The sequence below is a fragment of the Bos javanicus genome, chromosome 15, assembly GCF_032452875.1.
Source record: "Bos javanicus breed banteng chromosome 15, ARS-OSU_banteng_1.0, whole genome shotgun sequence".
Taxonomy (NCBI): Eukaryota; Metazoa; Chordata; class Mammalia; order Artiodactyla; family Bovidae; genus Bos; species Bos javanicus.
In genome coordinates this window covers 29,172,705-29,191,285 of record NC_083882.1, presented here as the reverse complement: position 1 = coordinate 29,191,285, position 18,581 = coordinate 29,172,705, and the positions used below count along the sequence as shown (strand labels likewise).

General features: G+C 41.7%; 1 long non-coding RNA gene across 1 annotated transcript; it reads right to left on the bottom strand.

Annotated features, from left to right (window-relative positions):
• Nucleotides 1–2,094: 2,094 nt before the first annotated feature.
• LOC133261817 (uncharacterized) lies at nt 2,095–16,945 on the bottom strand. Its single transcript, XR_009741142.1, has 4 exons — nt 9,409–16,945; nt 8,612–8,716; nt 7,051–7,173; nt 2,095–2,840 (listed from the first exon to the last, which is right to left on the bottom strand). It is a non-coding gene; the product is annotated as an uncharacterized LOC133261817 (long non-coding RNA).
• Between the last annotated feature and the right edge of the window lie 1,636 nt (nt 16,946–18,581).

Sequence of the window (18,581 nt, the reverse complement as noted above, 5' to 3'; positions counted from 1 at the left end):
AAGTCCTCAGACTCAAGCCTCCAAGTAGAAAACTTGATAAAATCATCTGATTTGTCTCTTTGCCTCCTGACTAGTCCAAAAGGAGCACGAGCAAGTCAGAATTTGGTTTATTGTTGGAGCTCTTAAGGCAGAAACAATAACATCTGTCGAGTGCTTTCTGTGAGCCTGAGTACTTTATGCACTTTCAGTTCTCACCAACCCTCCGAGATAATTCTGATTTGATGAATGGGGAAACTGGTGTATTGTCCAAAATCACAAGGCTAGTAAGTAAGTGCAAAACTAAATCTCACTGGGGTCTAACCATACTGCTGATTCCCCGAGAGACATACTATGTTACCTCACACTCATTAGGATGACTATTATTATTTTTTAAATGGAAAACAAATGTTGGTGAAGATGTGGAGAAATTGGAACCTTTGTGCACTGTAAGCAGGAATATAAAATGGTGCCACCATTGTGGAAAACAGTATGGTGGTTCCTTGGAAAAAAAGAATTACTCCAGCAATTCCACTTCTGGGTATATACCCCCCTAAAACTTGAAACCACAGTCTTGAGGAAGTATTTGTATACCCATGTTCATGGCAGCATTATTCACAATAGCCAAAACATGGACACAAACCCAGTATTCATCAACTAATGAATGGATTACCAAAATGTGGTATGCTCATACAATAGAATATTATTTGGCCTTAAAAAAGAAAGGGAGTTCTGAAATATGTTACAAGATGGATGAATCTTGAGGACATTATGCTAAATAAAATCAATCAATCATAAAAAGATAAATATTGTGATTCCATTTATATGGGGCTTCCCAGGTGGCTTCCCTGATAGCTCAGTTGGTACAGAATCTGCCTGCAATGCAGGAGACCCGGGTTTGATTCCTGGGTTGGGAAGATCCACTAGAGAAGGTTCGGGTACACCGAGTGGTGGAGTGGCTACCCACTCCAGTATTCTTGAGCTTCCCTGGTGACTCAGCTGGTAAAGAATCTGCCTGCAATGTGGAAGACCTGGGTTCAATACCCTGGAGAAGGGAAAGACTACCCACTCCAGTATTCTGGCCTGGAGAATTCCATGGACTGTATAGTCCATGGGGTTACAAAGAATGAGCAACTTTCACTTCACTCCCAGGTGGCACTAGTGGTAAAGAACCTGCCTGCCAGTATAGGAGACATAGGAGATATGGGTTTGATCCCTGATCAGGAAGATCCCCTGGAAAAGGACATGGCAACCCATTCCAGTATTCTTGCCTGGAGAATCCCATGGACAGAGGAGTCTGATGGGCTACAGTCCATAGGGTTGCACAGAGTCAGACACAACTGAAGTGACAGCACACACACTTATATGAGATACTTAGGGTAGTCAAAAACGTAAAGACAAAGTAGAATGGTTGCCAGAGGATGGAGTGAGAGGAAAATGGGGTGTTATTGTTTAATTGGTAGAGTTTCAGATTTATAATATGGAACGAGTTACGGTGATGGATGTGGTAATAGCTGCACACCAATGTGACTGTATATACATATATATTTTTTTTTTTTTTTTTTTTGCTGTACCAGGTCTTAGTTGTGGCACACAGGATCTTAGTTGCAGCATGTGGAATCTAGTTCCCTGCCCAGGGATCAAACCCAGGCCCCCTGCATTGGAAGCACAGAATCTTAGCCACTGGACCACCAGGGAAGTCCCAACAATGTGAATGTATTTTTTAAAAGAAGACATTCTATGCCTTACTCATAAGTTACTGTAAACTGCATGTGCTTTATTATTTTTTATTTTAAATTTTAATTCAGTTTATTTTTCTTGAATACCTAATATATACATATGGTTACAAATTTAAAGAAGTTTTCACTCTACTCTTAACTTCCCTCCACTTCCCTCCCACAGTCATACCTTATCCTTTCTTAGTGGCAACTAAGGTTATCAATCTCTTGTATATTCTTCAAAAGATAGTCTATACCTATACAAGCAAATACATATAGACGTTTTTCCACAAATGAAAGACTATCAAACCCATTTCCTGGATCCTGCTTAGAAATCTTAGAAATCATTCTGATCAGTAGACAGCATTTCCTTATTCTTGAAGGGGGCTGTGTGGAATAGATGAAGCATAATTTATTTAACTAGTTCTCTGTTAGTGTACACAAGTTATTTCCAAACTTTCAAACAATCCTGCAGTGTACAACCTTGAACATATCTTATTTTGCAAATGTGTAACTATGTCTGTAGTATAATTTCTAGAAGTGGAATTGCTAGGTCAAAAGGTATGTACACTTATAATTTTGATAAATGTTGCCACATTGTCCCCTGTAAAGACTGAGTTGCCCCCTTGTTAAGATTGTACTAATTCATACTCCCAGGGTTCCCAGGTTGCTCTAGAGGTAAAGAACTCACCTGCTAAGGCAGTAGTCTTAAGAGACATGGGTTCAATCCCTGGGTTGAAAGATCCTCTAGAGGAGAGCATGGCAACCCACTCCAGTGTTCTTGCCTGGAGAATCCCATGGACAGAGGATACTGGCAGGTTGCAGTCCATGGTGTCCCGAAGAGTCGGACATGACTCAATCAACTTAGCACACATGTAATTCTTACTCCTACCACTCTAATGGCAGAAAGTGAAGAGTAACTAAAGAGCCTCTTGATGAGGATGAAAGAGGAGAGTGAAAAACCTGGCTTTAAACTCAACATTCAAAAAACAAAGAACATGGCATCCAGTTCCGTGGCAAATGGATGGGAGGAAAGGAGAAACAGTGGCAAATTTTATTTTCTTGAGCTCCAAAATCACTGCAGATGGTGATTGCAGACATGAAATTAAAAGACGCTTGCTCCTTGGAAGAAAAGTCACCACAAACCTAGATGGCAGATTAAAAAGGAGACACATTACTTTGCTGACAAAGGTCATTATAGTCAAAGCTATAGTTTTTCCAGTACTCATGTATGGATATGAGAGTTGGACCATAAAGAAGGCTGAGCACCAAAGAATTGATGCTTTCAAATTGTGGTGCTAGAGAAGACTCTTGAGAGTCCCTTGGACAATGAGGAGATCAAACAAGTCAGTCTTAAAAGGAAATCAACCTGGAATATTCATTGGAAGAACTGATGCTGAAACTGAAGCTCCAATGCTTTGGCCACATGATGCTAAGAGCCGACTAATTGGAAAAGACCCTGATACTGGGAAAGACTGAAGGCAGGAGGAGAAGGCGGGCAATAGAAAGTGACGTGGTAGGATGGCATCACCGATTCAATGGACACGAATTTAAGCAAACTCTGGGAGACAGTGAAGGACAGGGAAGCCTGGCTTACTGCAGTCCATGAGGTCACAAACAGACATGACTGAGCGACTGAACAACAACAATCGTATGCTCAGATTCAGTAGTTGTAGTTTTGTGATCTTGAACCGGGCACCTAGGCTCATGATGCCTCAATTTCCTAATCTGCAAAATAAGAATATCAATGAAGACTGAATGACCTAATCCAAGTAAAGTGTATTCTCTCTCATTCAGATAGAAACACTTTCTTAGTCACTGGTGAATATACCTCCTCTCAAATAAGCAATTTCCTTTCTCCAAACAGGTCCCCAATGGAAAACATTGTGTTAGTTGTCCCCAAAGTCCTGGAACTAAGAAAAGAATGGTAGCTGGGTCATTCAGACTTGCCCATAGGAAGACTTGATCATCACTGAATGGCGGACAGTTCAGAATCCTTAGATGTTGCTTTCTTTGGTGAAGGAAGGGCCAAGTCCATTACTCTTCTATGGGTTGTCATTCCCTCCTCCAGGGAATCTTCTGGACTCAGGGATAGAACTCAGGTCTCCTGCATTGCGGGCAGATTCTTTACAGTCTGAGCCACCAGGGGAGCCTTCTGTGAAGGCGCCTATGCATTAAGGAGGCAGTGATTACATTTCGCTACTGCCCCTTTCATGAATTTCCATTCCAGAAAAAGTAAGTATAGCTGCATCTATGACTAAAAGGACTTTAAATAATTGCCCCAGCATGAGCAGCTAGCTTTCTGTAAAGGATTAGGCTGTAGTCTTGGCCAAAGGCAAAGACTGGATAATTCGGGAGCCTTGAGCTCTTTGGGAACAGGCACTGCATATTGCTTTGCTTTGTATCCCCTATGCTGAGTAGTGTCTATATCAGCTCAGTTAATGTTTGTGGAATAAATGACCCTTCCCAGCTTCACTCTTGGACCTTGGGATTTATACCCAAAGTGTTTTATTTTGTCAGAGTTGCATGTCCTGGATTTTTATAAAAATACATTTTATTTAAAATCAGCTACATTGTCTCCATCTGAAATTGTACAAAGTGAGTATCAAAGTGTGCATCTCTCAAAGAGAGAAAGATGATAGGAATAATTCCTATTTGATAATTACCACTTCACCCTGTTGAACCTTGAAGGAAATGTTGCACTAAAGCGTTTCCTTTCCCTTTCTTCCTGGTCACCTCTAACTTGTACTCTTATATAGTACTCTTCTGGCCACTTTGACCAGCTGATGAGAACTGACTCAATGGAAAAGACGCTGATGCTGGGAACGATTAAAGGCAAAAGAAGGGAGGTGGCAGAGGATGAGATGGCTAGATAGCATTACTGACTCAGTGAACATGAATTCGAGCAAACTCGGGGAGACAGTGGAGGACAGAGGAACCTGGCGTGCTGCAGTCCCTGGGATTGCAAAGAGTGGGACAAGACCTGGCAACTGAACAACAACAACAAAGTCGTCTTCTGATTGGTTTCTTTCTTTCTTTCTTTCTCTTTTTCTGATTGGTTTCTTACCTTCAACCTCTGTGCGCATCTTTATTCAATGAGCATGTACTGAACATCTACTTTGTACCAGGTATTATGTTAGATCTGGAGGTACAAAGATGCTATATTACAAAAATTCCACAGAAACTTGAAAAGGAAAGAGGCCTTTGAGAAACAAGGCTTCAGTATTGCCCACACATTAGGTACATGAGGCAGTGTCAAAAAATGACTGGCCAGGGAATTACCTGGTGGTCCAGTGGTTAGGACTCCACGCTTTCACTGCTGAGGGCCCAGGTTCAATCCTTGGTTGGGGAAATAAGATCCCACAACCCATGAGGCATGGCCATAAAAAAAAAATGACTGGTAAGATCATATTAAGGAGTTTGGAATTTATTCTAGGAAGATTAGGGGGAAATGGATAGATTTTAAACAGGGACTGATATGATGGAATTTGTGCCACATCACTTGGCAACTGGGTGTAAGGAAGCAGGCTGATCTTGAAACTAGAGGTAGAAGATGAAGTGATGATATTTCTGACCTCTTCCCATGGCTTCAGACTCATTTGTCCACACGTAGTAGTCCAGATGAAGCGTGCCTAGGTAGTGAACATAACAGAAATGAGCACAGCTTCTGGAGCTACTTAGCAGATAGAATGACTTTTGGTGTCCATTTTGATCTAGAGGATGAAAAAGGGGTTTGTCTCAGGTTGTCAGCTGGGTCAATCCAGCAGGTGGTGATACCACCAACTAAGATAAGGACAACAGGAGGAGGAAGGTATTTTTGCTTGCAGATGATGAGCTTGGTTTTATTTATTTATTTTTAAAATAAGTTTATTTACTTTTATTTTGGGTTGTGCTGGGTCTTTGTTGCTGTGTGGGCTTTTCTCTCATTGCAGTGAGGAGGGGGCTACTCTTCTTTGTAGCTCACAGGCTTAGTTGCTCCGCAGCAAGTGGGATCCTCCCAGGTCAGGGATTGAACCCCTGTCTGCTACATTGGCGGGTGGATTCTTTACCACTGAGCCACCAGAGAAGCTTGGTTTTAGAACAGTGGAGTTTGATATCCTGTGAGATCTGCAGGTGGAGTTGTCTAATAGGCAGTTGGAATCGTAGACTAGAGCTCAGGAGAAAAATCTAAACATACAGATCTGGGACTTGGAAGTATGAAGAGGGTTGCTGAAACTATGGGCAGGAATGAGACCACACAGAAGGGTGTGTGTGGCACACAGAGGCAGATGGGTCAAGAATCGAATCAGAAGAAACCTATCTTCCTATTGGGTAAGCTAACAAAGAGTAGCCAGTGGAACGAGACTGAGAAAGGACGCTCAGGGTGGGACTTCTCTAGAGGTGCAGTGGTTGACTCCATGCTTCCACTACAGAGGGAACTAAGATCCCACATGTTGTACAGCAGAGCCAAATATATATATATATATATAATAATTCAAAAATGAAATATATAAAAAAAAAGAATGATCTGTGAGTAAAAGAGGGCAAGAGGGAAGCCAAGGGAGAAGGAGCTTCAAACAGAGGAGCTATAAACAATGTCAAACGTAGCAGAGGGGTCCAAAAGCAAAAGGACTGAAGAGTGTTCCTTATGGCGCCAGGGAAGTCACAGGTGAGCCCAAGGAAGATGAGAGTCTGGAGTCGGACTGTGTTTGGTCGAAGAGAACAGGCAGAGGGCAAGAAGCTGGTGGAGGCAACTTTGGAGAGGCTCAGCCATAAAGGGAAAGAGGATTTTAGCTGGATCCCCTTAACACCTGGTTAAGAGTTTATTTCTTTTTTAGCTATTATTATGGTTATTATAAAAGTAACATACACATGGTAAAATTTTTCAAACAATAGGAAAGAGTATAAAATAAGAAGTGTAAATATCCTTTCCTTTCCTCAGAAAGGAATCACCCTTTTAAGTTTGTCTATTACTTCAGAATATAAACAAATATATATTTATTCATTTATCTGTATGGATGTACACACGGACACACTCACATTCTTTTTTACTCAATGTGATTGATTATACCATACAAACTATGTACTATGCTTATCCCTTAATCTTTTTCACTTAACCATACGTCCTGGAAGCCTTTCTGTATCTTTCCAACCTTATCTCCCACTCTAGTTCACTCTGCTCCTGCTGCTCTGACCTCCTTGCAGTTCCTGGAACACACCGGCACACCCACACCTTAAGGCTTCTGCACTGGCTGTTCCCTCTGCCTGGAATGTTCTTCCCTCAGATATCCTCTTGGCTCACTTGCTCACTTCCTCAGACCTCTATTTAAATGTCACCTTCTCAGAGAGGCTACCACTGTCATTCATGATACCTTACCCTATTTTGTGTTTCTTCACAGCACTTGTATCTCCGGACTTGTTTCACATCAGTCTCCCCCACAAGGACATGCACTCTGTGAAGGGAGGGACCTGGTCCACTTCACTGCTCTGTATCCACAGCCTAGAACAATGAAAAGTCACTCAGTCATGTCCGACTCTTTGTGACCCCATGGACTGTATGTAGCCCGCCAGGCTCCTCTGTCCATGGGATTTCCCAGGCAAGAATACTGGAGTGGGTTGGCATTTCCTTCTCTAGGGGATCTTGCTGACCCAGGGATTGAACGTGCGTCTCCATGTAGGCAGATTCTTTATCGTCTGAGCCACCAGGGAAGCCCATGCCTAAAACAGTACCTGACCTATATGTACTCAATAAAATAGGAAAAGGCATATACACCTGGCATAGTATCATATTATGGATAACAACATAGTGATTAAGAGTGCAAGCTCAGGATTTCCCTGGTGGTCCAGTGGCTAAGACTCCACTCTCCCAATGTAGAGGGTCAGGGTTCGGTTCCTGGTCAGGGAACTAGATCCCACATGCCCCCAACTAAGACCGGGGCATCCAAATAAATTTTAAAATAAATAAATATTTTGTTTTTTAAAAAAGAGTACAAGCTCAAACAATTTGGGTTCTAATCTTTATTTCTCAGTAGGTGGGTACCCTTGGATAAGTGAAAATATTCCCTCCTTGTAAAACAGGGCCATACTAGTGCCTAACTTCCTGGATTGTTGTGAGTTTTAATGTGTGAAAATATGGAACATGCTTAGAACAGTAATGGCATGTAGCAATTTTTTTTTTTTTTTGGCCACACTACTTGGCTTGTGGGATCTTAGTTCCCCGACCAGGGAATTGAACCTGGGTCCCAGCAATGAAAGTGCCAAGTCCTAACCATTGAACCACCAGGAAGTTCCCAGCAAATTGCTAATAATTTTGTTCACTGCTATAATTGTTAGTAATATTCTGCTGCTGCTGCTAAGTCGCTTCAGTTGTGTCCGACTCTGTGCGACCCCATAGACAGCAGCCCACCAGGCTCCCCCGTGTCTGGGATTCTCCAGGCAAGAACACTGGAGTGGGTTGCCATTTCCTTCTCCAATGCATGAAATGAAAAGTGAAAGTGAAGTCGCTCAGTCGTGCCCGACTCTTAGCGGCCCCATGGACTGCAGCCTACCAGGCTCCTTCATCCATGGGATTTTCCAGGCAAGAGTACTGGAGTGGGGTACCATCACCTTCTCCAGTAATATTCTAGAAAGATAAAATATTAATAGTAGCTGCAACCTCAGTGAGCTCCTCTTCTTATCTTTCTTCCATTCTTCCAGCCTGTCTTCACATCTTCTTCATGGCTGCTTCCTCTGTCCTTCACCCGTTAGACGCTGGTGTCTCCTGAGTGCTTTTTGTTTCTCACATTCTCTTAGAGTGAACTCATGGTTGTAACTACTACCCCGGCGGGAGAGCACCCGAACTGCTACCCCAAACCGCACTGCTCCCCGAGGCCTAACTCTGGCATCCAGACTGCTTTGAGTATTTCCATTCTAATTACTTGTTAGGTTGGATGACTCACTGAAGTGTGGGTTCCTCAAGGGCAGGAATAGTTTCTTGGTTATCTTTGTCTCCGCTTCTCTAAGGGAGGTGCTCTTGGTAGGGACTGTTTGTAGGTGCTCAGACTCTAGTGGAAAGAAACAGACAACAAACAAGTCACCATCGTACAAGTCACCATCGTAAGTCAACTGGTGACAAGTGCTGTGTAAGTAGGATGAAGAGGGTGGAGAACCGGGAGAGACTAAGGTGCAATTGTGTATGAAGGCTGGCCAGTGGAGACCTTTGGGTTAAGGGGCTATTTATTTGAACAGTGTGCTGAGGAAGTGAGAGGGTAAACTAAATGATGTCTGTGGGAAGAGTGTTCTGAGTATAAACTGAAAAATGCAGATGGCCTGAGGTGGAGTGGGTTTGGGACAACAAAGAGGCCACTGTGGCTGGAGTAAGGTCAATGACAGGAACAGTGGGAGAAACGAGTTGTGCCAAGTAATGGGCGAGGGGGTGCTTCAGATCCCACAGAGAATTAAAGTGAGATGATGTGCTACTGGAGGGTTCTTCACAGTAGACTGACCAAATAGTCAATTTATACTTGAAAGGATCACTTTGGTTGTTGGTGTAAGAATAGACAATAGAGAGGCAAGGGTGAAGGTGGGGAGGTCTGCTGGCAGGTGACTGCTGCGGTCCAAGTGAGAGGTGATGGAGTCTTGGCCTTGGGAGGTAATGTGGAGGTGATGAGAAATGAGCAGACTCCAGATATATTTTGAAGCTAGAGTAAGGGTTTGAGGGGGGCTTCCCAGGTGACACTAGTGGTAAAGAACCTACCTGCCAATGCAAGAGATATAAGAAATTTGGGTTCAGTCCCTGGGTCAGGAAGGTCCCTTGGGAAGGCGTGGCATCCTACTCCAGTATTCTTGCCTGGAGAATCCCATGAACAGAGGAGCCTGGCAGACCACAGTCCATAGGGCTTCAAAGAGTAAGACACAACTAAAGCAACTTAGCATGTACACAGGATTTCTTGATGTATTAAATATAGGGAGTGAGAGAAAGAGGAGAAACAAGGATGAATAGATAAATAAATGAATAAGCGAATTATATATATATATATATTCATTATAGAGTGATACACTGCAAGGGCTGCCTAGGTCAGAAAATAAAGAAAGGAGAAATGCTAGGAGAATTAACAGAAGAAAGAGGATTCAAGATACAGTCACATACTTCCATTCACTTAAGAAGTGTAAAGAAAGATAGGTCAATAAGTTGAGAATGATTAAAGGGAAAGTATTTTTTCTTGTTGTTTTTTGTTTTTAAGATCTGTAGCTTGAGGAGTAGTATCAATGAAAAAGGAAAGAAAAACTGCTTAATGAAGATGCTGCCAAGTTTCTGAAAAGATCACCTACATTCATAGCCTCACTTCCTTCCTATCTTCCACATACTCTACAAACACTATCATCTGCCCACTCACCACCTGCATTGAAACCACTGCCATCATAAACTCCCATGACCTTCTAGTTGCTAAAACTCATGGAGACTTTGTAGTTCTTGTTGTACCTGGTCTTTTGCAGCATTGCTGAACTTCTGGAAGCTCGCTTCCTCTCACACTCTCCTTCTGCTTTTCCTCCTACTTCTCTAACCTTGCTATCTCAAATCCCTTCGGTGGCTTCTTTTCTCTGTCCACCCCTAAATGGTGACGTTTCTCAGAGTTATGTTCTCATTATTCAAATAATGAACTCTTTTCATTATTTCATTCATTTATTCAAATACTGAATGCTGACTACATACCTGGCGCAAGTTGTAGGTGCTGGGGGTATAGCAATAAACAAAAGCTGCAGAATCATCTGCCTTCAACTTCTGGAGCTTACTCAGTCTTCCTAAGCAATCTCATCTCATTAGCCAGGCCCCAGTCCCCCCACCCTGTGCTTGTCACTTCCAAATTTACATCTCCAGCACTAATCACTCTTTTTAATTTCAGACACACAGAACCAACACTTGGTCAGGCATCTTCACTTGTATGTCCTTAAACTAAATTCCTGTTTACCCCAAAGTATGCCTCTTTCTGTATAGCCTCCACTAATTACACCACTGTGCACTCCCAATTGCTCATTTCTCTTCAGGATAACTGCAATTAGTTCCCAGTCTAATCACCCTCTGATAGAAGACTGATCTTTCTTAAATGCAAATCTGACCATATTACTTCCATCCTTAGAATACTTTAATAATTCTTATCATCTTCATGATCCTTTGTTATTTGGTCTAACTTTCCCCTCACCCCTTGCCTCCAGCACATCTATTCCTTTTGTTCCTGTCTTATGGACTTTAAATTCTCTCCTACGATCACGCTTTGGTGCATGTTATTCCCTCTGTCTAAAAAGTCCTTGTTTCCCCTTTCGGTATCTAACTTCTAGAGCCATCTCAGGTGCCACGCCCTCCACCCCAGCCTTCTTCAACCTCTCTTGTGTACGCAACCATAGCATAATATGCAGACTTCTATCACTGATCTTTACATGGTGTATCATAATTGTGTGATCTGTAATTGTTTATTTTGCTACTGCTTCCCTTTGAGCTCTTTGAAGGTAGGAAGTGTGTCTTTTATTTTCGGTATCTCAAGCACTTAATGACAAGAGTGTAATACATGTTTGTTGAACAAATAAATGAAACAACTGAAAATGGGGAATGGGTGGGTCTCTTCAGCTGAAGCGTGGAAAGGCAGAGCATCAAGCGCAAAGGTAGAAGGATTGTTTCGGACAGAATGTTTTAAATGTTCTCCTCCAGGAGGAGAAAGGAGGGAAGAGTATAATTAGAAATAGATCAGCTGAAGAGGGGGAGGAAACTGAAGGCGTCTGTGCTAGATAGTTTCTATTTTTTTCTGAATGTAGTAGATAAGTCATTCCTCTTTTCTTGAAGACTTGCGTGTGAACAGAGGTGCATAACAGTTTCTTTGAATCTCAACTTGCATACCTACCAAACACTGGATTCTCTTCTCTATCCCATAAACCTAACCTCTTGTGAAGTTGTAAGAGCCAAGGGGATCACGTAATATAAAAGTCTTTGAGGTCTTTAGGTAAGTCAGTGGACCTACTGAGTCTCACTTAAATGACTTTAAATCCATGCAGTTGAACGCTGCTAAATTCCAAAACCCTTCTCATTTTATCATCTTTTAATATCTTCTGTGTATTATCAAGGCTGAAGTTCCTAGTATTAAAAACATTTTGCTTGTCTCCAGAACTACTTTGAAAAAATTCACTAGACTTAACATTACCATATAATTTTTATTTTTTTAACTACAGGCAGAAAGAGGGTAAAACTGAACAATGTTATCCTCCCACTGAGATGTCTATCTTTTCTTGAGACATGCTTAAAACCTAACTAAATGGTCTGAAATTGGTTTAGGATTCCTTTCAGTCACCAATGCTAACCCATCTTAACACACAAGACTAGAATTCAGTTGGTCTAAATAAGAACAAATTTTATCCGTAGATGGGATGGAAACTTTAGGTGAGGATTAAGGTCATGGCCAAGGTACAAGAGGAGGAAGTCTGAGTTAATTATAACCTAGGTTCTTCAGTCTTAATTCTAGGAAGCTGTCCCTTAGCTAGATGGACAACTTGTTGATTGAGGGATATTCTCAAAGGAGCTGGAAGCTACCAATTCCTGAATTCTGAGATCAATTTCCACAATTGAAGATGTTAGCACTGAAAGACTAGAATTTATTGTCACTTGAAGAAGCCTTTTGAGTCACAAACATTTGGTTATTTTCTCTCCAGCAATCATGACTGTCCTGGAAGATGTCCCAAAGGTAATTTTTTTTCAAGGCAGGTTGAGTAAGGCTGTTTTGATATGTTTTTTACTCTATAGTACAATGCAAGCATTATGCTTAATTTATTCCTAGACTTAAAAAAATACCCACTGTATATCTTTTGGTAGATAATTAAGGTAAAAAACCAAACAAGCAAAAGCATGAGAACACAGCCATCACTGCACAAGGCAAAGACGTCATAACCTGTGACACAAAAATGTAAGCCTGCTTTAAAAGCTGCATTTATTAATATCTCTAATGGGTGCAGTTATATATCAAGTTTAAAAACTGGAAATTTATTTTGAAACATTATGGGTAGAGACCTGGTAGTTAAAGGATCACTGGTTAATTTGACTTTTAAAATAATTAGGATTAGCATTTAGCATTTTCTCTTTAGCCCTATTCTCTTCTCGGAGTTCTGTCTAGTGACATCTAGAAAATCCTACTGCTTAAGACCCAGGAAAAATTATGGGACTCTAAAACAAATGATACATTATGAATCATTACTTGTTCCTGCTGAAGTTGAAGTGTCTAGTGAAACTCACATAGTGCCTCACATAACTCATGAGTTAGAGTTCAGATGTAAGTTTGTGAATAAACACATAAAAAGCAAACCATCCCCCTCTCCCATTCCTGCCCTCACAGTGCAATAACCGGTTTAAATATCCGAGCATAGAGAGGATGTAGTTAAGAGTTAGGAAACCAGGAATCAGGTCCTGCATTCCAGTTCTCTAACCCTGATTCACTCATCTCTGGCCAACGGTTCCACTTCATTTCATTCTACACTGAAAAGTGAGGAGAGCAAAATTTTGTTTAAAAACTTCTAAGCTAAGGGGCTTCTGCCAACTTGCATAAGGCCTTTGCCTTAGCTGAGGCCGGCAAATAAGGAAAACATGCAGCGATAGATGCCATTTTAAGAGAAAAGAAAGAGTTTTGCTGCTGATGTGTCCTTTATGGAGGCCTTCCCATAGACTGCTTTGAGAGCCTTGCTTCTCAGTCTTCAGAGGCAGCTTTCTTCTGGGATGGGTTGATGGGGGGCCAGATGGTGATGGTGGAGTAAACAAACTCCAGGGTCTCAAATCCAGGGCCATTTGGCTCGAGTGTTTACCTTCAGTGCAGTGGGGTGAAATTTGGAGCCTCCAGTGAAGTGGAAATTAGTTTCCCTCATGTAGCAGTAACGTGGCTATCATGCAATAAGGCATCCTTCTACTAGAAATATTCAATATTCAGATGAAATCATAACAGGATTCAAAGTAAGGCAATGATGATCAAAACATCACTGCTGATAATATTTACTTGGCTAACATTACTTTAAAAACAAAAACAAAAATCCTGGGCTTATATGGCTTTCTTTCTATGCCTCCACCTGAAAGGTCATTAGAAATGGTAACCATTTTTCTACCATCACGTTGGAATTCACTGTTATCTCAGAACTATATCTATTCACTTGTTCTATTAACTTCCTTACCCTCTTGAGACCTAAAGTGAGATGACGTCAAGGTAAAAATGTAAGTGATCCTTAGGGGAAACAATAGCCATTTTAACAAGGAGGCTGTAATTCAAAAAGCATCCAACAGTGTTTTAATTGCTTTTGGACTTGACAACACTGGAATGTATTACAACTTCAAGGCTCTAAACTTTTTTACTTTGTGCCATGAGTTCAACATATAATTCCTATAAAAATCCTTTCATGGTCTGCGTGTGTAAATCCTATCAGGAAGAGTATGGTGCTACAAACTTAGGTATGATGTGCTTCTTTCAGCTCTATGAAGGACATAAATCCTGAAAGGCAGGCGTGGCAGAGAAAGAGGGAGTTAAGATGATCAATGCCGAAGGAGTTTCTAGGATTTTCAGATTTCAGGCTAGGTCTTCTGTAAAGGAGCTTCTGCTGCCACACTCTCACTCTTCCCTCCGAGGCCTTATGAGAAGGCAGCCCTGGGTTAAATTAACCTTGCTTGGTAGTGAAGGTCTGCTAATCAGAGGTCCAAACCTCTGAGGTTCAGAGTTAGAGGTTGAGATGCAGGAGTGACTCAGCTGGCATCAGCTTTGTAGCAGTCTGAGCCTGCAGGCTTTCAGGAAATGAGTCCCCCAGGCCTGCATCTCCCTCTGTGGCAAACTGCCACTAAACTCTGCTGTTTATCAACCTAGCACCAAACACAGTAACTTAGAGTTTGCTGATTTACTGTTTGAAAACCTATGATATACAAGCCAGATAGACAATGTGATAGACTAGGATTACAAAGCTGAATTAGACACTGTACCTTCCTTAAAAAGCTTATAGTTTAGCAATGGGAATAACAAATGTTAAATGTGTCATTAGGGTACAATGCTGTGTGCTGTTAAGAGGCCCAATAGGAGGACAAAGGGAAGCAGTTTACAAAAATCAGAAAAGACTTCTCGAAGTACAACAGAGATATACAGGTAGAAAGAGGATAAAGGCAGAGGGAATAGAATTTATAAAGGTACATATTCATTAATGGATAAATTAAATTATTCATCACATCTGTATTGAGTGACTATGTACTTGAAACTTGGGATGTATCAGTGAACAAAATAGATTTTTAAAAATTTCTGGCCTTTTGGGGTTTGCATTTATTTTAGCTAGGTAAATCAATAAACATAACAAACCAGTAAATCATGTGGAATGTTAGAAGTTGAAATTTTTGGAAAAAGGCAGGGCAGGAGAGGGGTATTTGGAGGGAGGTTTCTGGCAATTGTAATTAGGATGTTTGGGGAAGCTCACACTGAAAATACTGAGTGAGGCGAGGAAGCCAGCCCCGGGAATACCTTGAGGGAGAGCATTTCAAGCTAAGTAATCAGTAGTGCTAAGGCAGGAGTTGCCTGGTATGTTTAAAGCGCAAGGGGGCCAGTGGAGCAGCATGAGAAAGAAGGTGGAGGGAGGTGAAAGCCAGATCTTGTTGGGCCTTGTAGCCTACTGTAAGCCTACTCAGATTTAGCTTTGAATCTGAGCAAGGCAGGAACCACTGAAGTATTCTGAGCAGAGGAGTGACATAATCTGACTTACCTTTTGATAAGATCACTTTGCCTGAAGTAAAGAATGGACCACAGACAGGAATTTTGGAAGTGGGAGGCCATGTATAAGGGCATTTCAGCAGTCCCCGTGAGAGGACAGCACTTTGGTGTTAGCAGTGGAGGTTGTAAGAGACAGACATATTTTGAAGGTAGAACCAATAGGACTTCTTGAAGGATTGATGTGGAACATCAAAGACAGGAATCAGGGATGACTCCAAAGGTCTTTAGCCTTGGCAACCTGAAGGACAGAGCTGCCATCAGCTAAGAGGGAGAAAACTGTGGAGCTGGTTTGGGGTGGGAATGGGGAAGAAAATCAGGAGTTCAGTTTGGATATATTGAGTGTCTATTAAACACCCAAGTGGAGGTGGAGAGGCATATAAGCCTAGAGTTCAGAGGAGAGGTATAGGCTAGAGCTATAAATTGGAGAGTTGTCAGTTAATGTGTCAAACCCTAAGCCTAGATGAGATCTCCCTTTAAGGGAAGTTTTTAATGGAATGATGGCGGGGAGGGGTGGGCGTGCACAGGGAGAACTGAGCCTGATGTTTGGAATAGTTCAAAGGAAAGGAGACCAGAAAAGGAACTGGAAAAGTGAGCAAAAAGCAAGGAAGGAGGAAGGCCAAAAGAAAGCTCTGGAGTCTATCAGAGAGTGCATCAAGCAGGAGGAAATAGCTGAGGCCAATTTTACTGAAAGATCAAATGAAGTGAGGATTGAGAAGTGACCCATTTAATGTGTCAGAGCTGTTTCAGTGGAGGAGTAGGAATAAGTGCTGGATTGGAATGGGTTGAAGGGAGAAAAGGATTTGGAGATATTGAATACTGATAACTTTTGAGGTGTTTTGCTGCAAAGAGGGGCTAATTTTGTAAAAAAAAAAAAAAAATGGGTTAGATAATATATATATACACTCTTAGGAATAACAGAATAGGGGGAGAAACTAATGATGTAGGAAAAGGGCAGAAATGATAGCAGCACAGACCTTGAATAGAGGGACTGGCTTTAAAAAGGAGCATGATCTAGGCAAGGTAAAGAATACTTATGAGTGCAGATAGCGCTATGTGAGATGATGCTGTGGGTCAATGGAAGTTCTCCAATTGTTTCGGTTTTCTTAGTGAAGTAGCAAGCCAGGTCATCAGCTGACACAAATCGCAGCCCAGAGAAACAGTGTGGTTGTCTGGTAGCACTAAGCGCCTTCTTAAGGTTTTGATCATGAATATAGTGAGGCTAGCCACCTTGGCTGTTTCCTCCAGCTGCACTCAGCTACACGGGCGCAAGTACAGACTAAGACTAAGCGGATTTGGCCAAGGATGTGGTTTTGGCAAATGAATACAACAAAATGAGAGGCAAGGCAGTTCAGGGTTTAAGACAGAGATCCTGAAAAGACTATGGAATATAAATAAACTGGGTAAGGAAGGAAAAGAGGACATCAAGTGTGAGGGAGGTGTCAATTTATTGATGGTCACGGTGACTCCAAATTAATAGTTGGGCTATTAGAGGGAATAGGCTGGAAAGATAAGTAACAGGTGATCAGAGAAAAGGATGTGGGAATGGGCTGGAAAGATAAGTAACAGGTGATCAGAGAAAAGGATGTGTGAAACTGGAACTATGGACTGGTTGAATTTCTTGGTAATGACAGGAATGAGTGCCCAAGGCAGGTGAAGACATAACTGTTGGACTTTTTAAGGGAACTGAGGATAGTTTGTTGGAAGCATCAGTTATGTCAAACTTTAGCATGCATCAAAAATTACAGAGAGCCAGTTGAAACAGATTGCCAGATCCCACACCTAGGTTCTAGGTAGGGCCTGAGAATTTTAAATTTCTATGTTTCCTTTCTCTGAAAACTACTGATCCATGTGTATGTTGAAATTACCCAGAATTAAGACAGAAATAGTCTTGTAGAGTGACATACAGTCAGGAGAAAAAAATTACCAAGAAATATAGAGCGGCCTGGTGAGTGGTAGAAAACCATGACAATCAGGGGCAATGGGTACATAATCTGAAAATTAAAGCTTCGAGCCTTATGGGGACTGGTTAGAAACTGTGGCTGAAACCCTGATTGGTAGCACAATGAGATTAAAGCAAGGCTAAGGCATATTGTCAAGGCTAAAGGCCTGGCATGTATTTTATCAGTATTTTAATAGTATCAGGGCCTTTCATTTGGCAAACAGGCCTGGTAAGGGAATCTCTGGTGGAAGTGCTATTGTATTCATCTGAAAAGTGATCATGGTCATACCCAATTATATTTCAGTAGAAATGAAAACCACACTAATTAGGAAATATTAAGTCTCACAAAACTAGGTATCACTTTACATAAGATTAAGTAGCCTGACATCTAATGGGATAAAAAAGCTTAACAGTTTGATAGCAGGGCAAAGGACTGAGGATGTACAACACAGAATGGAACTGTGATTCAACGGAGGAAGTATGTAAAGAGTAAAGGAGGGGCAGAGACTACGTGGGTTCACCCCTGGAGCCCAACTGTGGTCCCATTGATTATGGGATCCTAGCCAAATCACCAAGTGTTTCTGATGCTTAGTTCCTGACTTCTTAAGTAGATCTACCATTTATGCCACATGCCTCAGAGGAAAGCTGAGGGCTAAATGAGATAGTGCTATACAAATATGATATGTTCCCCACTATCTCTGGTCTCACTTCACTATCTCTGTAATTGGAGTCAGCTGTACTGTGCTCAGAACCTCAAATGCACCAGATCTTCTCTCATTCACTAGTTTTGCAAGACTGTTTTACCTGCTCAGTATACTTGTTCCATTTTTCTTGGTTCTTACTTTTCTGGTTTACTTTAGATATTAGGTCCTCTGACAGCCTCCCTTTCTTTGGGACTCTGGGTTGAACTCTTCCATTCACACCTTGCACTTTCTTCATTATAGAACACCACACGTTACCCCAACTTAGAGGGTAACTTAGAGTAACCAGACCAAGCTCTGTGAAACAGTCAACAGTCTTGTTCATGAATGTTTCGACCATTCAGCATACCTGCATTTAGGAGGTGCACCATAAATATCTGAAGTACACTGAAGTTGCCAACAGCAAAAACCTGACACAAAAAACTTCAGTCAAAGACAGCCTGAACGGTTCTGTGCTACGAGGCAAGACATTTGGGGTTTAGGAGGTCAAAATCAACAGGCCTGCAGAAATGGCTGCTTCATGGAGTCC